The sequence below is a fragment of the Nuphar pumila genome, chromosome 7 (genome assembly GCF_984573655.1).
Source record: "Nuphar pumila chromosome 7, dmNupPumi1.hap1.1, whole genome shotgun sequence".
NCBI lineage: Eukaryota > Viridiplantae > Streptophyta > Magnoliopsida > Nymphaeales > Nymphaeaceae > Nuphar > Nuphar pumila.
Genome location: NC_143255.1, coordinates 13,924,753 through 13,939,291, shown reverse-complemented (window position 1 = coordinate 13,939,291; position 14,539 = coordinate 13,924,753). Strand labels below are relative to the sequence as shown.

Genomic DNA, 14,539 nt, shown 5'->3' with positions numbered 1-14,539 from the left:
AACTTTGGCCATCCATCATCAGCAATGGACTCCCCTCCCTCTCCCTCTCATTATATATACATATAATGAGTGAGAGTCACTACAATATGAGAATTGATGTGTGTGAACCATGATTTTCATGGATTTTTTTGTTTTTTCTCTTGAATCTAACCACAAGGATGTGATCTACATACTTGGTTTGATAAGAACCCTTTATTCAATCATCCAAATTGATGCATAAGATTTTTTAAGGCTTTAAAATCAATGACTCATTGACTCATAATCTTCATAAATATTCAAGCATTCAAAAATCATATTTTTTCTTCGAAATACATGATCCAATGGTTGATTCCTAGCAAATTCACCGTGCCAAGCACACCCACATTATTGGATTTGAAAAAAAAAGCATTGGAAATGCCCATATTTCTAGATCTCGTATTTCAGTTCTCATATTCTAGTTACTGCATGGGATGTCAAACTAAGCTTGCCTCAACTGCGGAACCATCAGAATTCTGATCATCACATGCTAAATGAGTGGCATTCCCATATTCTGAAGAGCAGATTTCAGTCAACAGAAAGAGATGGGAGCAGCAGCACAATGGCTAAGAACCCACTGAAGAGGACAAATTTCTACAAAAGAGTTGGTTCATATTTGCTTAAATTGCTATTGCAACAGGAACAAAACAGTTCATATATATGTATGTATGTATGTGTGTTCAAAACAGTCTTGGCTTGAATACATTTTGAGTTTCGACCAGTCTTCAGCCAACCATCAGTTCTGCAGAACTTTTCCCTACTCAACCCTTAATTAAGATGTCTACTTCCTGCATTTCCTTCATGTTAAATATTTCATCATCCCAAAAGGTGGTATAGAATCAAGAATCTCTTGGAAGATATTCTCCACTGGAAGTAATCTTTCCAGTGATTTACCTTCAGTTATGCCTACCAAGTTTCTTGTGCTCATATTTCAATATGGCAATAGGCTCCTCTTCTACTTGCCTCCAAATATCATGATATTCTCACGAGATCTTATGGAGTCAGGAATCTCTATGTTCGTCTCGGAGAGATCAAGCACCTCTAGGTTTTTTGCATTTCCAATAGAAGCAGGCAACTTTCTTAATGAGTTGCATTCAGTAAGATCTAACTTTTCAAGGCTAGGCATGTTCCCAAGTGAATCTGGTAGGCTTCTCAGCCTCTCACATCCTGCCAACTGCAATACCTTCAGCTTGTAAAGAGATCCTATTGAGTCAGGAAGCTCTTCAATGTTGGTTTGGGCAAGATCAAGCACCACTAGGTTTCTCGCATTGCTAACAGAATCAGGCAATTTTGTTAACAAATCACAGTCGCTCAAGTCCAGTCTCTCAAGCATGGTCATGCCCTTGAATGAATCTGGTGACAATTGTCTAAGCTTCTTGCATCCAGATAAGAACAGCGTCCTGAGCTTCTCAAGAGAACTCACAGAATCAGGAAGCTCTTCAATGTTGGTCTGAGAAAGGTCAAGCACTGTGAGGTTTATTGCTTTTCCAATAGAATCAGGCAAACTCTGTAACAAATCACATCCACTTAAGTCTAGCTTCTCAAGCGTGGTCATGCTCTCTAGCGAATTTGTTGGAAGCTGTCTCAAGCTCTTGCATCCTGCTAATTGTAAGATCTTCAGCTTCTCTAGAGACCCAATTGTGCTGGGAAGCTCTTCAATGTTGGTAAGTGCAAGGTCAAGCACCCTCAGGTTTCTTGCATTGCTGATAGAATCAGGCAACCCTATTAATGAATCACATTCACTCAAATCTATCTCCTCGAGCATGGTCATGTTCCCAATTGACTCCGGTAATAGGAACAATTTGTTGCATCCTGCTAAATACAATTTCTTCAGCTTACTTAGAGACCCAATAGAGTCAGGAAGTTTTTCAATGCTTGTGTGGCCAAGGTCAAGCACCACTAGATTTTTTGCGTGGCCAATAGTGTCAGGCAACATTTCTAGTGAATCACACTCGCTCAAGTCTAGATTCTCGAGTTCAGATGACTTTCTGATAGAGTCTGGCAATATGCGTCGCAGCTTCTTGCATCCCACTAATTCCAATACACTCAGTTTATCCATAGAACCTACAGAATTAGGAAGCTCCTCAATGCTTGTATGAGAGAGGTTAAGCTCAATTAGATTTTTCAGATTGCCCATAAAATTCGGCAATGTTTTGAATGAATCACATTCACTCAAATCCAAAATAATCAATTTTGTAAGAGTGACAATGGATTCATGGACAGAAACCAAATCTTTGCAGCCTTTAAGAATCAATTTCTCCAACACTGGCAAGCAAGAAAGATCAGGGGTAGTCTGAAGTTTGTAGCAATAGCTCAAATCAAGAACTTTCATTCCTTCAAAGACCTGCATAATAAAAGACTTGCATTTTAAGGTACAATGCGTGTATCTTTCAAAAACAATACAGCGGAGTGTGCATGAAAAAGATTATTCAACTTGAAAATTCGCAAATGTAAGAATCAGAGCATACTTAATACTGTGCATGAAAATTTGCAAATGTAAGAATCAGAGCATACTTAATACTGTGCCTAAAAATTTGCAAATGTAAGAATCAGAACATACTTAATACTGTGCCTAACCTTGTTTTCTGAAGAACTCCACAAGTGAATAATCTCGCTGTTGGATAGATCAAGCACAACGATTTTCTTAAGATTGAAGTCATCTGGAAGTGATTTAAAAGGCCACCCACGCCACTCCAACCACCTAAGTTCTGCAGGCATTTGGTTGAAGTTGCCTTTAAATATTGCAAAGTTTGCGCGAAGCAGTCTTAGATTGCACAATCCTGCAAAATCTTCTGCACTCAAGCTAGTCCTTGTTTCAGCTCCTTCAAGATCAAGGCTAATGCCTTCAATATTTCCTGTCCCCTGGGAACAAAAAGAAATTGGTAAATAAAAAATGTGGAAACAACAATCATGACTACAAGTTATATCGTGTTATACCTTGCGCTTGTGCAACACATCCAATGCTTCCTCATGGATCCAAAGCCTGCTGCGGCACTCCAAAGGTTTTACTTCATGGACAATTTGTCTTCCCATATGCCTTATCTGTTCATTCATTTGCAGCTTGCCACTGTCATCAATCTTTATAAGAGACTTTTGTACGAGACCTTTGATTGCTAAACTTGGCGATAAGCCGCATCCTTCCCATAGATATGTTGCATTATCTATGTCCATGCCGATAAAAAAACAAACAATGTCAAGAAATATTGCCTTCTCTTGTTCATCCAGGCCGTCATAACTTATTCTTAACCTGCACTGAACATCATTTGAAGGAGCCTGCTTTAACTTTTTCAATAGATCAACCCACTCTTCCGTAGTTTTCTTATCAAACAGAAAAGAACCAAGCACTTTGATTGCTAATGGTAGGCCACCAGTAGTTGATACAACACTTCTGGCCAAGTCCGCAAAGTTTTCTGGTGGATGGTTCCTACCGAATGCATGATAACTAAAAAGTCGAAGAGACTCATCAGAACTCAACTCCTTGGGCCTGTAAATCTCATATTGCTTCTCTTTATACACATTCAAGACATGTTCATCTCTCGTCGTAATGATAATCCTGCTTCCCATGCCAAACCAATTTATCTGTCCAGCCAATGCATTAAGTTGCTCACCATGATCAACATCGTCAAGGATAATGAGAACCTTCTTACTGCAAAATCTTCTTTTGATGATTGAGACACCCCTGGTAAAATCATATACTTTTGGATTCTCTTCTTTTAAAATCTCAGAAATAAGTTGTTTTTGTAAAGACACCAAGCCATTGGGTTGTTTTGATACCTCCCTAATGTCTGGAACAAAACTACTAGAATCAAACTCGTCAAAAATTTCATTGAAAATTGCCTTAGCCAACGTAGTCTTCCCTATTCCTCCAACTCCATGCATCACAACCACTCTTACATCAACAGCTTCAATGTTCAAGAGTTTCATCATATCATCTATTCAAGCACGGATTCCGATGGAGTGTTCTGGAACATCCAAGGGTGCATCATTTAACTCATCCAACACCTTTCTAACAATCAACTGGATCAACTTTGCTTCATGGCTATCAATTTTCCACATCAAAGAAATGCAGCATAAGTCAGTAAAAGCATTATGCCTGTGATACCAACCACAGATTATAGACTACTTTTTATCAAATGCATGCGATGTTAATTGATCAACAAAGCAAACAGCTAGCATGTTTAACTACGAACCCAATATCAGGTACATGTCTCTCGCCACTTTCAGGTCTGTTGACAGTTGAAATCTTGGCTGCGTTTGGATTCAGTCCAACAGACATTTTCTGGTGGAGTGAAATGTGTAGAGATGGAAAAGAATAATAACGGTAAAAGCACTTTTTGCTGTGCCAGCAGTGACGTCGAGGGCATGTTTCCTTTGGTTATAGGTGGAATGAGTAATTGGTCATAAGGCCACTCATGAAGTCCAGATCGGGTGCAATCACATGGCACACAATTTGTGCATTAAGCATCTTATCGCCCTCCATCAGGCCTTGGCCCCACAACTGACAGGCCTGTCTTCAGGATGGAGAGTGATCAGGTGCTTAATGCACAAATATTTGTGCAATTATATTGCACCTGATCTTTTCCCTCACTCATGTTGTCAAAATTGGTATGAATTAGCAGATTCAGATCAAATCAGACCAAAGATGATTAAGGGGGCTAATTATTTCACCTTTTTTAATATTTTCTATTTTTAATGACATGTCATCCTGATGGTAAGGTGTCACATGTATTTGACATACCACAAAGTGGTGACGAAAAATATAACTTGTATAAATCTCAACCTCTTTCAACTTATTGGCAGTCTCTTTCAGATATGAATCTATCTGATTTGGAAGGGAAAAACTTGCATCAGTATCTCAGTTTTAATTCAAACATGGGTTTGATTCAAACTCCATGTTCTGAGAAATATTTACCATCCACAAAAAAACAGAATCTTGTCTAAAGAAATGCATTTTAGAGCTTGGCCCATCGGGTTTTAAGTGTGACCCAACCCAGAGATGACCCTACCCATTTATTAATAAATGGCCCCGGTTTTGCCCCGATTTTTAATGGGCTCGGGTTTGAAGAACAACCCATGACGTAGGTTATTTTTTAATGAAGTTCATAAATTAATTTCTATAATACCAAAAGCAATGAATTAAATAAAAAATTAATGCACCCAACTAATTATCTTTCTATTTCACATAAAATCAATATAATTATTAATTAGGTAAATAGTAATAATTAACTTCTCATATACCCAACTAATTATCTTTCTAGTTTTTAAAAAATTAATACAACTAAATAAGTAAATAATAATAGTTACCAAGTTACTATAGACTCAGCTACTAAGAAATACAACTAAATCAGGTCAACTCGATAGCTCGTAGGCTGACACAGGCCGGCTCATGTAGGGTTTCAGCCCGGTAGATAACAGGTCATAGCCTAAAACCTTGTCCCAAGCCCGGCCCATGGTGGGCCGGGACAGCTTGGCCCATCAGGCCTCCCAGCCCATTGCCCACCCCCTGGGCCCCCCTCTTTAATAGGGGGTGCTCCCTTTTTTTTTATAAGGGTGGCTCCCCTTAGTTGGGCAACAATGGATAAAGTGAATGAGAATGGACATCAAAACTCTAACTAGCTCCAGATCTAATTTTAGCTTCAAACAGGGGCTCTCAGTTACCAGTAAATATTTAGCTCAAATTCTGAGATCAAAATCATGTATGGACCTGGTTTATCTTAGGATTGCATTAAATTCCATGTGCAGGTTTGAGCAACGGTTCCATCACGAACAGATCCAGATTATGGTTACACTTAATGAGGTGGAGGTTCACAGAGGGTTCCATGTCTATGTTTGGTTTTGGGTTCAAGAATTGAATCAGGTATTGGGCCCAAGTTTCAGTCAATGTTCAGATGCAGGTTGAAATAGTCACAATCAGTTCCTATAAGTTGGATCCAATTTGATCTGGGTTGAGTGTACATGATGTCACCGGATCTAGAGTTTGTTGTAGGTAAAACATATCAGATCACCTGACCGCTACATTGTTGATCACATCTGTTGCAACATGATCGGACCTTCAATCAAAATATGTCACATTATTCTCCGAGTAAGATCCAAACACATATCAGGATTGGATTTATTTCAGACAGAGCAATAGTTTTTGTTAGATACATATCTAAATCAACAACAAATCTGATCCATTGGCACCTTTTACATGTAAAACACTTCTTTCGGATGTTTTTTCAACTGGATTTAGTAGTATTTGTAAAAAATCATATCCGAATTTAATTTTACTACCAGCGATCTAGTTTGAATCATAGATTTAAGCTTTATTGACTCAACCAGTTCAAGTAAATGCGTTCAGCATAGTTTTTTTGCTAAGGATCAAAACCTTGGATTGATTTGAGTCATGAAATTTTAGTATATTATGAGCAATTGATTTTTGAAACCTTTAAAAAACTGACTTACAAATAACAATCACATGATTCAAAACTCATTTTGTACCAAACAAACCTTGTAGATCACATCAATGAGGTCTAATTTACAAAAGTAATCTAAAAAATATGAAACAAAAGTGATTTATACTCAATAATTCTGTGCCTTCAAAATCACTAAATATTATATATATATAAATATATGAAAAACTGAAATATGTAAACTAGCAAAATATGTAAACTAGTGTGAATCGAGATTTTCATAGGTTTTTTTTGCAAATCTAACCCTGCAAATGCATTTGGTGTATCTATTTGCTTGGAATCGATTATTGGATTATTGTAATCAGATCAAGAAATGTGATTTTGTATGCTTGAATATTTATGAAAATTCTAAGCCGTTTCGAGCCTTAAAAGATCCTTCTTGTACATCATAATCGGATTATCTAAAAATCTGTTTCTATAAAACCAAACATTTAGATTGCATCTGTACGGTAAATTTTTTGAAAAAAAAACTATGAAAATCTCAATGCATACCAGTTTACATATTTGATTCGTTTACATCTGTACCTACTCATTTAGCATGTACCCATTACTCCCTCCCTATATATATGGGTAAATATTGTATACTAATGAAGGTAAGAAATTAATGAGTAGAAAATGCTCTTTTCTTCAAAAACATTCTAATTTTTTGTAGACCAAATGTTACCGATGTGATCTACATGGTTTGTTTAGTAGAAAACTTGTTTTGAATCATGTGATTATGACAAGTAATTAGGTTTTTAAAGGGATCCAAAAATCAACAGCCCACAATGTGTCAAAATTTCATAACTAAAAAAATCACATTTTTACATTAGAAAAGCATGATCCAAGGTTTGATGCTTAGCAAACAAACTATGTTGAACACATCCATGTGGTAAGATTGAGTCAATACAACTTGCACCTATGATTTTTTGCTCATTAGTTCCTTACCTTCACTAGTAGTAAATATATATAATACAGTAATGTGCAAGTTTCAAACCATTTATCTCCCAAATCGTCCCATACTCCTTTAAAAAGCATACTTACATGTGTTTAATGCTTAATCTAAACATGCAGAGATGTGTTTATCATTGTTTTTTCATTAAGAACCATGTTTTGGATCAAATCAGTTCAACAAGAATGTTTGATTTTTAGTTAATCAAGTTTTTGGAGTAATATGATCCCTGATTTTCTTTGTTCAGCTAAAAACATATTTAAACATAAAAAAATGTTTAAACCAATACTTTTTTCCTATTAAATAAAGCATAGAGATCACATGTAGGCACTTAGGTTAAATAAAAAATATGTTAATATGTTTTTTAAAGGTGTATGGGATGGTATGGGAGATAAAGGGTTTGGAACTTATACATTACTCTCTCTCTCTCTCTCTATATATATATATATATATATATATATATATATATATATATATATATATATGCCATCCAACCAAAGGACGCATGATGATCAAACGGCTCCCCTTCTCCAATGTTTTGAGTGTTTCAAACTTTACAATACAAAGTATTGGTAGGCAGTTGATTTAAAAAATACATCTAAATATAAAAATTCATAATCTAGAACATGTGGCTTACTTATAAAAAACTAATGTAAAGTCTGATCAATGAAAAACTCGTTCAATTGTAGATTTTGGATCTTCCTTTAGTTGGACGGTCAGCTTTCCTTATATATATATATATATATATATATATATATATATATATATATATATATATATATATATATATATATATAGTGGTTTACACTATTTACATAGATCTAAGCTCTAAATGTAAAATCTAATCTTTGAATCATGTTTAGCATGTTATATTTATTATTTTTAAATGTTAAAGTTTGATGTTTTATACCATTTTTAGACTACTCTTATTTGCCCAACTCATTTATGGGGTTGAAACCGCAAAAAAATACCTAAAAGGCTAAAAAAAATCATCTATCATGTTTCATTTAGCACGGATGTATTACCTTATATATATATATATATATATATATATATATATATATAGAGAGAGAGAGAGAGAGAGAGAGAGAGCCGAACTATAACCATCAACATTACGAAACGAAAACAGGTTCAACCAACATTGAACCTACCGAGAAACCAAACACGGGCCCAAGACATGCCAAGGAGCCCCAAAAAAGGAAAAAAAGAAAAGGAGAGATGCAAGTAGAGAATGAAGAAAAAACAAGAAGCAAATACAGTTAGGCGACGAGCATCACCCAGGATCATGAATGGTCCCTGGAGGCAGATGGTGTTGCAGATCAGGGATGTTGATGCGGAGAATGGCGTATACGTCCGCCAAAATAAGGTTCACCATGTTGTTGAACACTGCCGGAATATGCCGAAAAATAGCGTTGTTGCGAGTCATCCATACGACCCACCATGACGAGAGAAGCCAAGTTCGCCAAATAATACGCCATTTGTTGCAATGACGAACTGGTTGAGGACCCCACAACAAATCATTGGCGAACGATTCCTGACGCACGCTGACCCCTGGCTTATTCCAAGTCACCTTAAAGATGTTTTGAAAAACAGAGCACTCCCAAAAAAGGTGAAAGTCAGATTCTTCAGCCGCCTCACACAACACACATTTACTCGGCAGATGAAATCCGATGGATTTGAGGAAGTTGTCAGTCTGCACCCGATTGTGTAAGATTAGCCAAGCCAGGAAACATGATCTCGGAGTGGGACCCTTGCCCCAGATCAGGTTCGTCGGAAACCGGTCCACCCCCGACGGAAGGAGAGCGAGGTAGCCTTCTTTAGAACGAAAAAATCCGTTCGGAGCAAGGTTACGACCAAAGAACGGAGACTGTGATTCAACATTGCCATTATGAGACAGAACTGCAGACCATGCTTGGATCCATGATCGCCGAAGCTTTGACATAGATCGCTGACGCATGCTTGTGACCCCCACCAATGATTCCACACCACCGTATTTAGCTAGAAGCACGCTTGCACACGGAGACCCAGGTTGGTGTGCAAGCAACTCTGCTTCACGACAAGAATCATACTCCTCAGTCGGGGGTCCTTGATTCCCAAACCCCCCTATTTTGGGGTAGTCGAAGAGTGTCCCACCCTATTAGGTGGCGCTTGTTTTTTGGACCACGCCCAGACCACAGGAAGTGCGTCACTACCTGAGTTATCTTCTTACTAACCCCCATGGGCATCAGGAACATAGACATAAAATATTCTGGCATAGTAGAAAGAACGTGCTTAATGAGAGTTAGTCTACCTGCGATAGAAAGGTAGGACGCTTGCCAGCCCAAAATTTTTTCCTGAACCCTTTGGATAGTGGTGCTCCAGGCTGCCGTTGATACACGACTGATTTGAAGCGGCAGGCCCAGATAAGAGAAAGAGTTATTCGAAACCGAGCATCCGAATATCCGCTGGCCCAAGTCCAACATTGAAGCAGGGGCGTTGACCATGGAAAGACAACACTTCTCGTAGTTCAAGGATAGACCTGACATCGATTGGAAAAAAAGAAGGACAAGCTTGAATCTTAACATTTGTTGGATGGAGGCCCTTCCGAAGATAATTATGTCATCAGCGTATGTCAGGATCTGACTACGACACTCTTGAATACCGAGAGATTCAATTAGATCACCCTCCACTGCCCTCTTAACCAAGACCACCAGGCCTTCAGAGACAACGTTAAAGAGTAACGGAGACAGAGGACATCCTTGCCGAAGACCACGACCAAGTTTGAACTGTTTTCCCTTGACCCCATTGATCTGAAACTGTGATTGAGCATTGGTTACCAGCTCATGCACCCAGCTAGAGAAACGCCTACCGAAGCCCAAGTTTGCCAACATGTTGAAGAGGAACGGCCAATGAACCGAGTCGTAGGCTTTATGAAAGTCAAGCTTCAGAGTGAAAAAGGCCCCCCCGCTGAGAGAGAGAGAAAGAGAGAGAGAGGTTGTAACCCACCCATCAGCAACATTCTTAAGATCGAACCCAGAGAAGCCAGCAACTTTGCTTAGTGCCTCCCTCCATTCCTTCAGTGTCTTCTCATGAAAACGATCCTCTAAGCCAGTAAATGCCTCTGCAAAAGTTCCCTTCTGTTTACGAACATCAGAAGGATCGACATGATAGAAGACAGGGATGATGATCTTGTTACACTGGACTATCTTGGCGAGTTCCCTCAAGCACCAGCTCGACTCGGCATAGGACTTGGAGAGGATGGGTATGCAGATGGTCGACCCCTCGATCGCTCTCAACAGACGCTCATCGATCTTCCTGCCCCTTTCCAGGCCCTCCTCATCCCTGAACGTGTGGATGCCCTTCTGCTCAAGGGCAGTGTAAAGGTGGTCGGTGAAAGTCTTGCGAGTGTCCTCTCCCCTGAAACTTAAAAACACTTCATACTCCATAACTGCAGAAGAAAAAGTGGATGACGCCTTGGGAGGCTAGGCTAGGCTGTAGAAAGACTCTCTCACAAACACTGTGATTTGAAAATGGAGGAGATGAGCAGAGAAGTTCCCTCATCAATGGGATAAAAAGCTTGTTTCATTGACTTTGGTCTGCGTTATTTAAATAAATTACCTCAAGTTGGTGATGATCAGATGACAGCTTGCTTTACTGACTTATATGCAGGAGCTGAGGTAGGTGCTCATCTTTACCCAAAAATTTTCCAAAGGATTGGGCCCACCCTAATAAAATGATGTGCCCTGCCTGCCACGAAGTTGAGTCAACAAGTTTTAGTCTGTCTATTAAAGTTTTGTTGCATTTATGAGATCACCCAAAGTGAAAGACTTCAAACGATCCAACCAACCCTCCTCGATAGGCAATACACAAAGGAGCCTGCTGTACATACTTTCCTGAGGGTGTAAACCCGTGGCACACTCCGCTTCAGCTGAACGAGGTAGGGGTGTCAATGGGTTGGGTTGGGCTCGAAGCCATGTAGAACCAGATCCAAACATGACTTGAGATGATGGTGCCAGGTCCGGACCCAGGTCTAATCAGACCTACCATAAGAGAAACCATACCCGGATCCTATAAGAATTACATGAACCATACCCAGAATATATCCAATAAAATAATGTTTTTATCATTTTTACATTGAAAAATTGTAGATTTTATTGGAAACTTGGGTCGGGTCCGAGCTTGGTATGAAATTTCACAAACCATACCTCGATGCATATATTAATCGGACCCTTCGGGCGTAACCTGGATTATAATCAGGACTTCTTATTTATCACCGAACCCTAACTCTATAGGGTTTGGTGTGGGTCAGGTCTGGGCCAAACCCGACCCATTAATACCCTTAAGCAAGCCCTTATCAAATGCAAGGGCTTTGATTCTCATGGGAATGGAACCCGGACCACCTGTGATGGCCAAGGCCCCCTCCACTACATCAAACCCCTTGGGGCTCCTCAGTGACAGTTCTTACTTGGTTCATTCTGGTGCAAACACGGTGACAAATGCTTAAAGCAGAAAAAACAACAGTCAAATTTTTACTAGAAATTATTTTTTTTTGTTTTTATCACATTTTACCAGCGTTTAATTAAAAATTAGAAAATAAATATGTAAAATGTAAAAACTAAAAGAATATATTTTCTTGTGAAACTAATTACCATTTTAAATAGATATTAAATTCTTGGTTTTTCTGTTCATTTTTTCAAAAAACTTGAAAGGGTGTAAATATACAACTAAAACAATTTAAAGGAACGTGTTATTCTTGACTGGTACATGTCCAGATACTTGTGTTGTGTAAGGAAGGAAAACCCTCGACAAGAACCAGATCACAAAAAACTTCAGTTTGAGGATACGACCACCTAGCCTTACGTGTCCCAACTGTGATAAAGCAATGGGGCCCCGATGCTCCAGTGGGACACAAGACCCTATTGACCACTTGGTTGTGTGCACTTTAAGTGTGTTGTTGCACCTGACCACCCACCATCTTTCATTGGTTCTGCAGTCTTCTGGATCCCAGGGCGTAGCTGGGTAGAGGCTTACCCACCTTCACCCAAAAATTCTCCAATGGATCGGGCTATAGTGTTCTGTGGCCACCCTACTAAAAAGATGTGCCCTGTGTGCCCCAAAACATTTTTTTTCCTTTTCTGGAGTAAAGTGTAAATATTACACACACTCTCTCTCTCTCTCTGTTGTAGTTTTGTTGGGCATTGATGAGCTCCTGCCAAGTGAAAGACTTCAAATGGCAGAACCAACCCTACCACATAAGCAATAAGCATAGAGGCGTTTCTTTCTCCCCCCTTTCCTGTGCACCTCATAAATCTAATTTCTCTCTCTATCAACCATATTTATGGGTTACTTTATAACAATGCATTAGACCGTACCATATCTGATTCTGAATCCAAAAATGGCAGGGATATAAGTAGTTAAATTGGATCCGGTAAAAAAAGAAGAAGCAAACTTTCTAAGCGCAAAGAAATGCAAACAGATTGGATTTTAAGTTAGATCTCACTAAAAATAATGATTTGGATCCGATCTGAACCCAATGATAGTTTGTTGTGGTAAATCTGAATCCCAATGTAAATTTAAATCTTACTTTGAAGATTTGCATTTGGGAATGACGTCAAATTTAAACCCTTTACTAAAAAAGACGTTAAATTTGGAGCTACGTATGGGTTTGGTATGAACCACCATATTTATATATCTATATATATTGTGTATGTGTATCTAACATTGCTATGCATTTGTGCTCATCCTAGTTTAGATTTTTGGCTCCCCATGCATCCTAAAGAGGGAGGGTGATCAAGTGCAAGAACAGTATAAAAGTGTACAATTACATTACACCTGATCTGACTTCCCTCAATAATCATCCATGCTTTTTGCCAACCCTACCATCAAGACGCATCCCTCCTGTCAAGAAAGCATATGCGTAACCACAAGGGCTCGACGCAACTAAGGCATGCGCTATTTGTTGCAAGGCAAAAGTCAAGATAAACTATCTGAGCATCTTGGCACGCACATCCAAACTATAGTCATGGTTCTCCGTGTTAATAAAAAAAACAAAAACAAAGGTAGTAGACATTGGTTATAAAAGAATAGACTTGGTTCAATCCAAGATGGATCTAAGTCCACGACCTCAATCACTCTTCATGTCATAATCTGACTAGAAAGATATACTATTAAACTATTACAGCAAATTAAATCCCTTAATGTTAGGGATTGAATTTAAGTTTGATTTATCATAACAGATTTTCGACTTATCCTTGACATTTGGAGGATTTCCTTTTAGAGGAGGTAACCCCTGTTTTGTGAACTGAGCTTCAATCCCCAAAAAGAAATGCAGCACAGGTAAATGTTGAACTTAACTTTTGAATAAGAGCTTTGATACAGGAGTTTGAGTTCCTTGTGATAATAATATCATCCACATAGATCAAAGCATAAACAATAACATATTTATCCTTGAGGGTAAATAATGAAGTATGTTTTGGCAGCAATAAATCCGACTGAATATAAGAAGGAACTTAGTTTGGAAAACCAGACTCTCGGAGCTTGTTTCAATCCATATAGAGTTTTCTTAAGTTTGCATATATGATTAGGAAATCTAGGATGCTCAAACTCTGCAGGTTGATCCATGTACACTTCTTCCGACAAGTTTTCATGAAGAAAAGCATTTTGTACGTCAAGTTGATGTACTTCCTATTTATTACTAAGAGCTATAGATAAAACTAATCTAATGGTGGTCGGCTTGATGACTGGACTAAACGTTTCAAAGTAGTCAAGCCCTTCTTGTTGACTATAGCCTTTTGCCACAAGACGAGCCTTGAACCTTTCCAATGACCCATCAGCTTTCCTTTTAATTTTAAAAATCCACTTACACCCTATCACATGACCAACTTGATGTCTAGCAACCAATTCCTAGGTTTGATTTTCTAGGAGTGCATCATATTCTTGTTTCATGGCATGCTTCCAGTTGGGGTCTAAGAGAGCCTCCCTAAACAAGTTTGGTTCTTTGTCTTGAAGAGAAACTAATAAAGCTTCTCGAATAGGATACTTGGTGGACTGAAAAACTTTTGGTTTGAGAGTCTCATCTTGAAACCGAGTTACCATATGATGTGTTCTGATATAAGGTTGATCATTTCTGGAATCTTCCTCAACCGATTCAAAATTGGACAGA

The 14,539-nt window shown here is 38.5% G+C and overlaps 1 pseudogene; it reads right to left on the bottom strand.

Annotated features, from left to right (window-relative positions):
- Positions 1 to 504: 504 nt before the first annotated feature.
- On the bottom strand, positions 505 to 12,352 carry LOC149831209 (disease resistance protein Roq1-like; annotated as a pseudogene).
- Between the last annotated feature and the right edge of the window lie 2,187 nt (positions 12,353 to 14,539).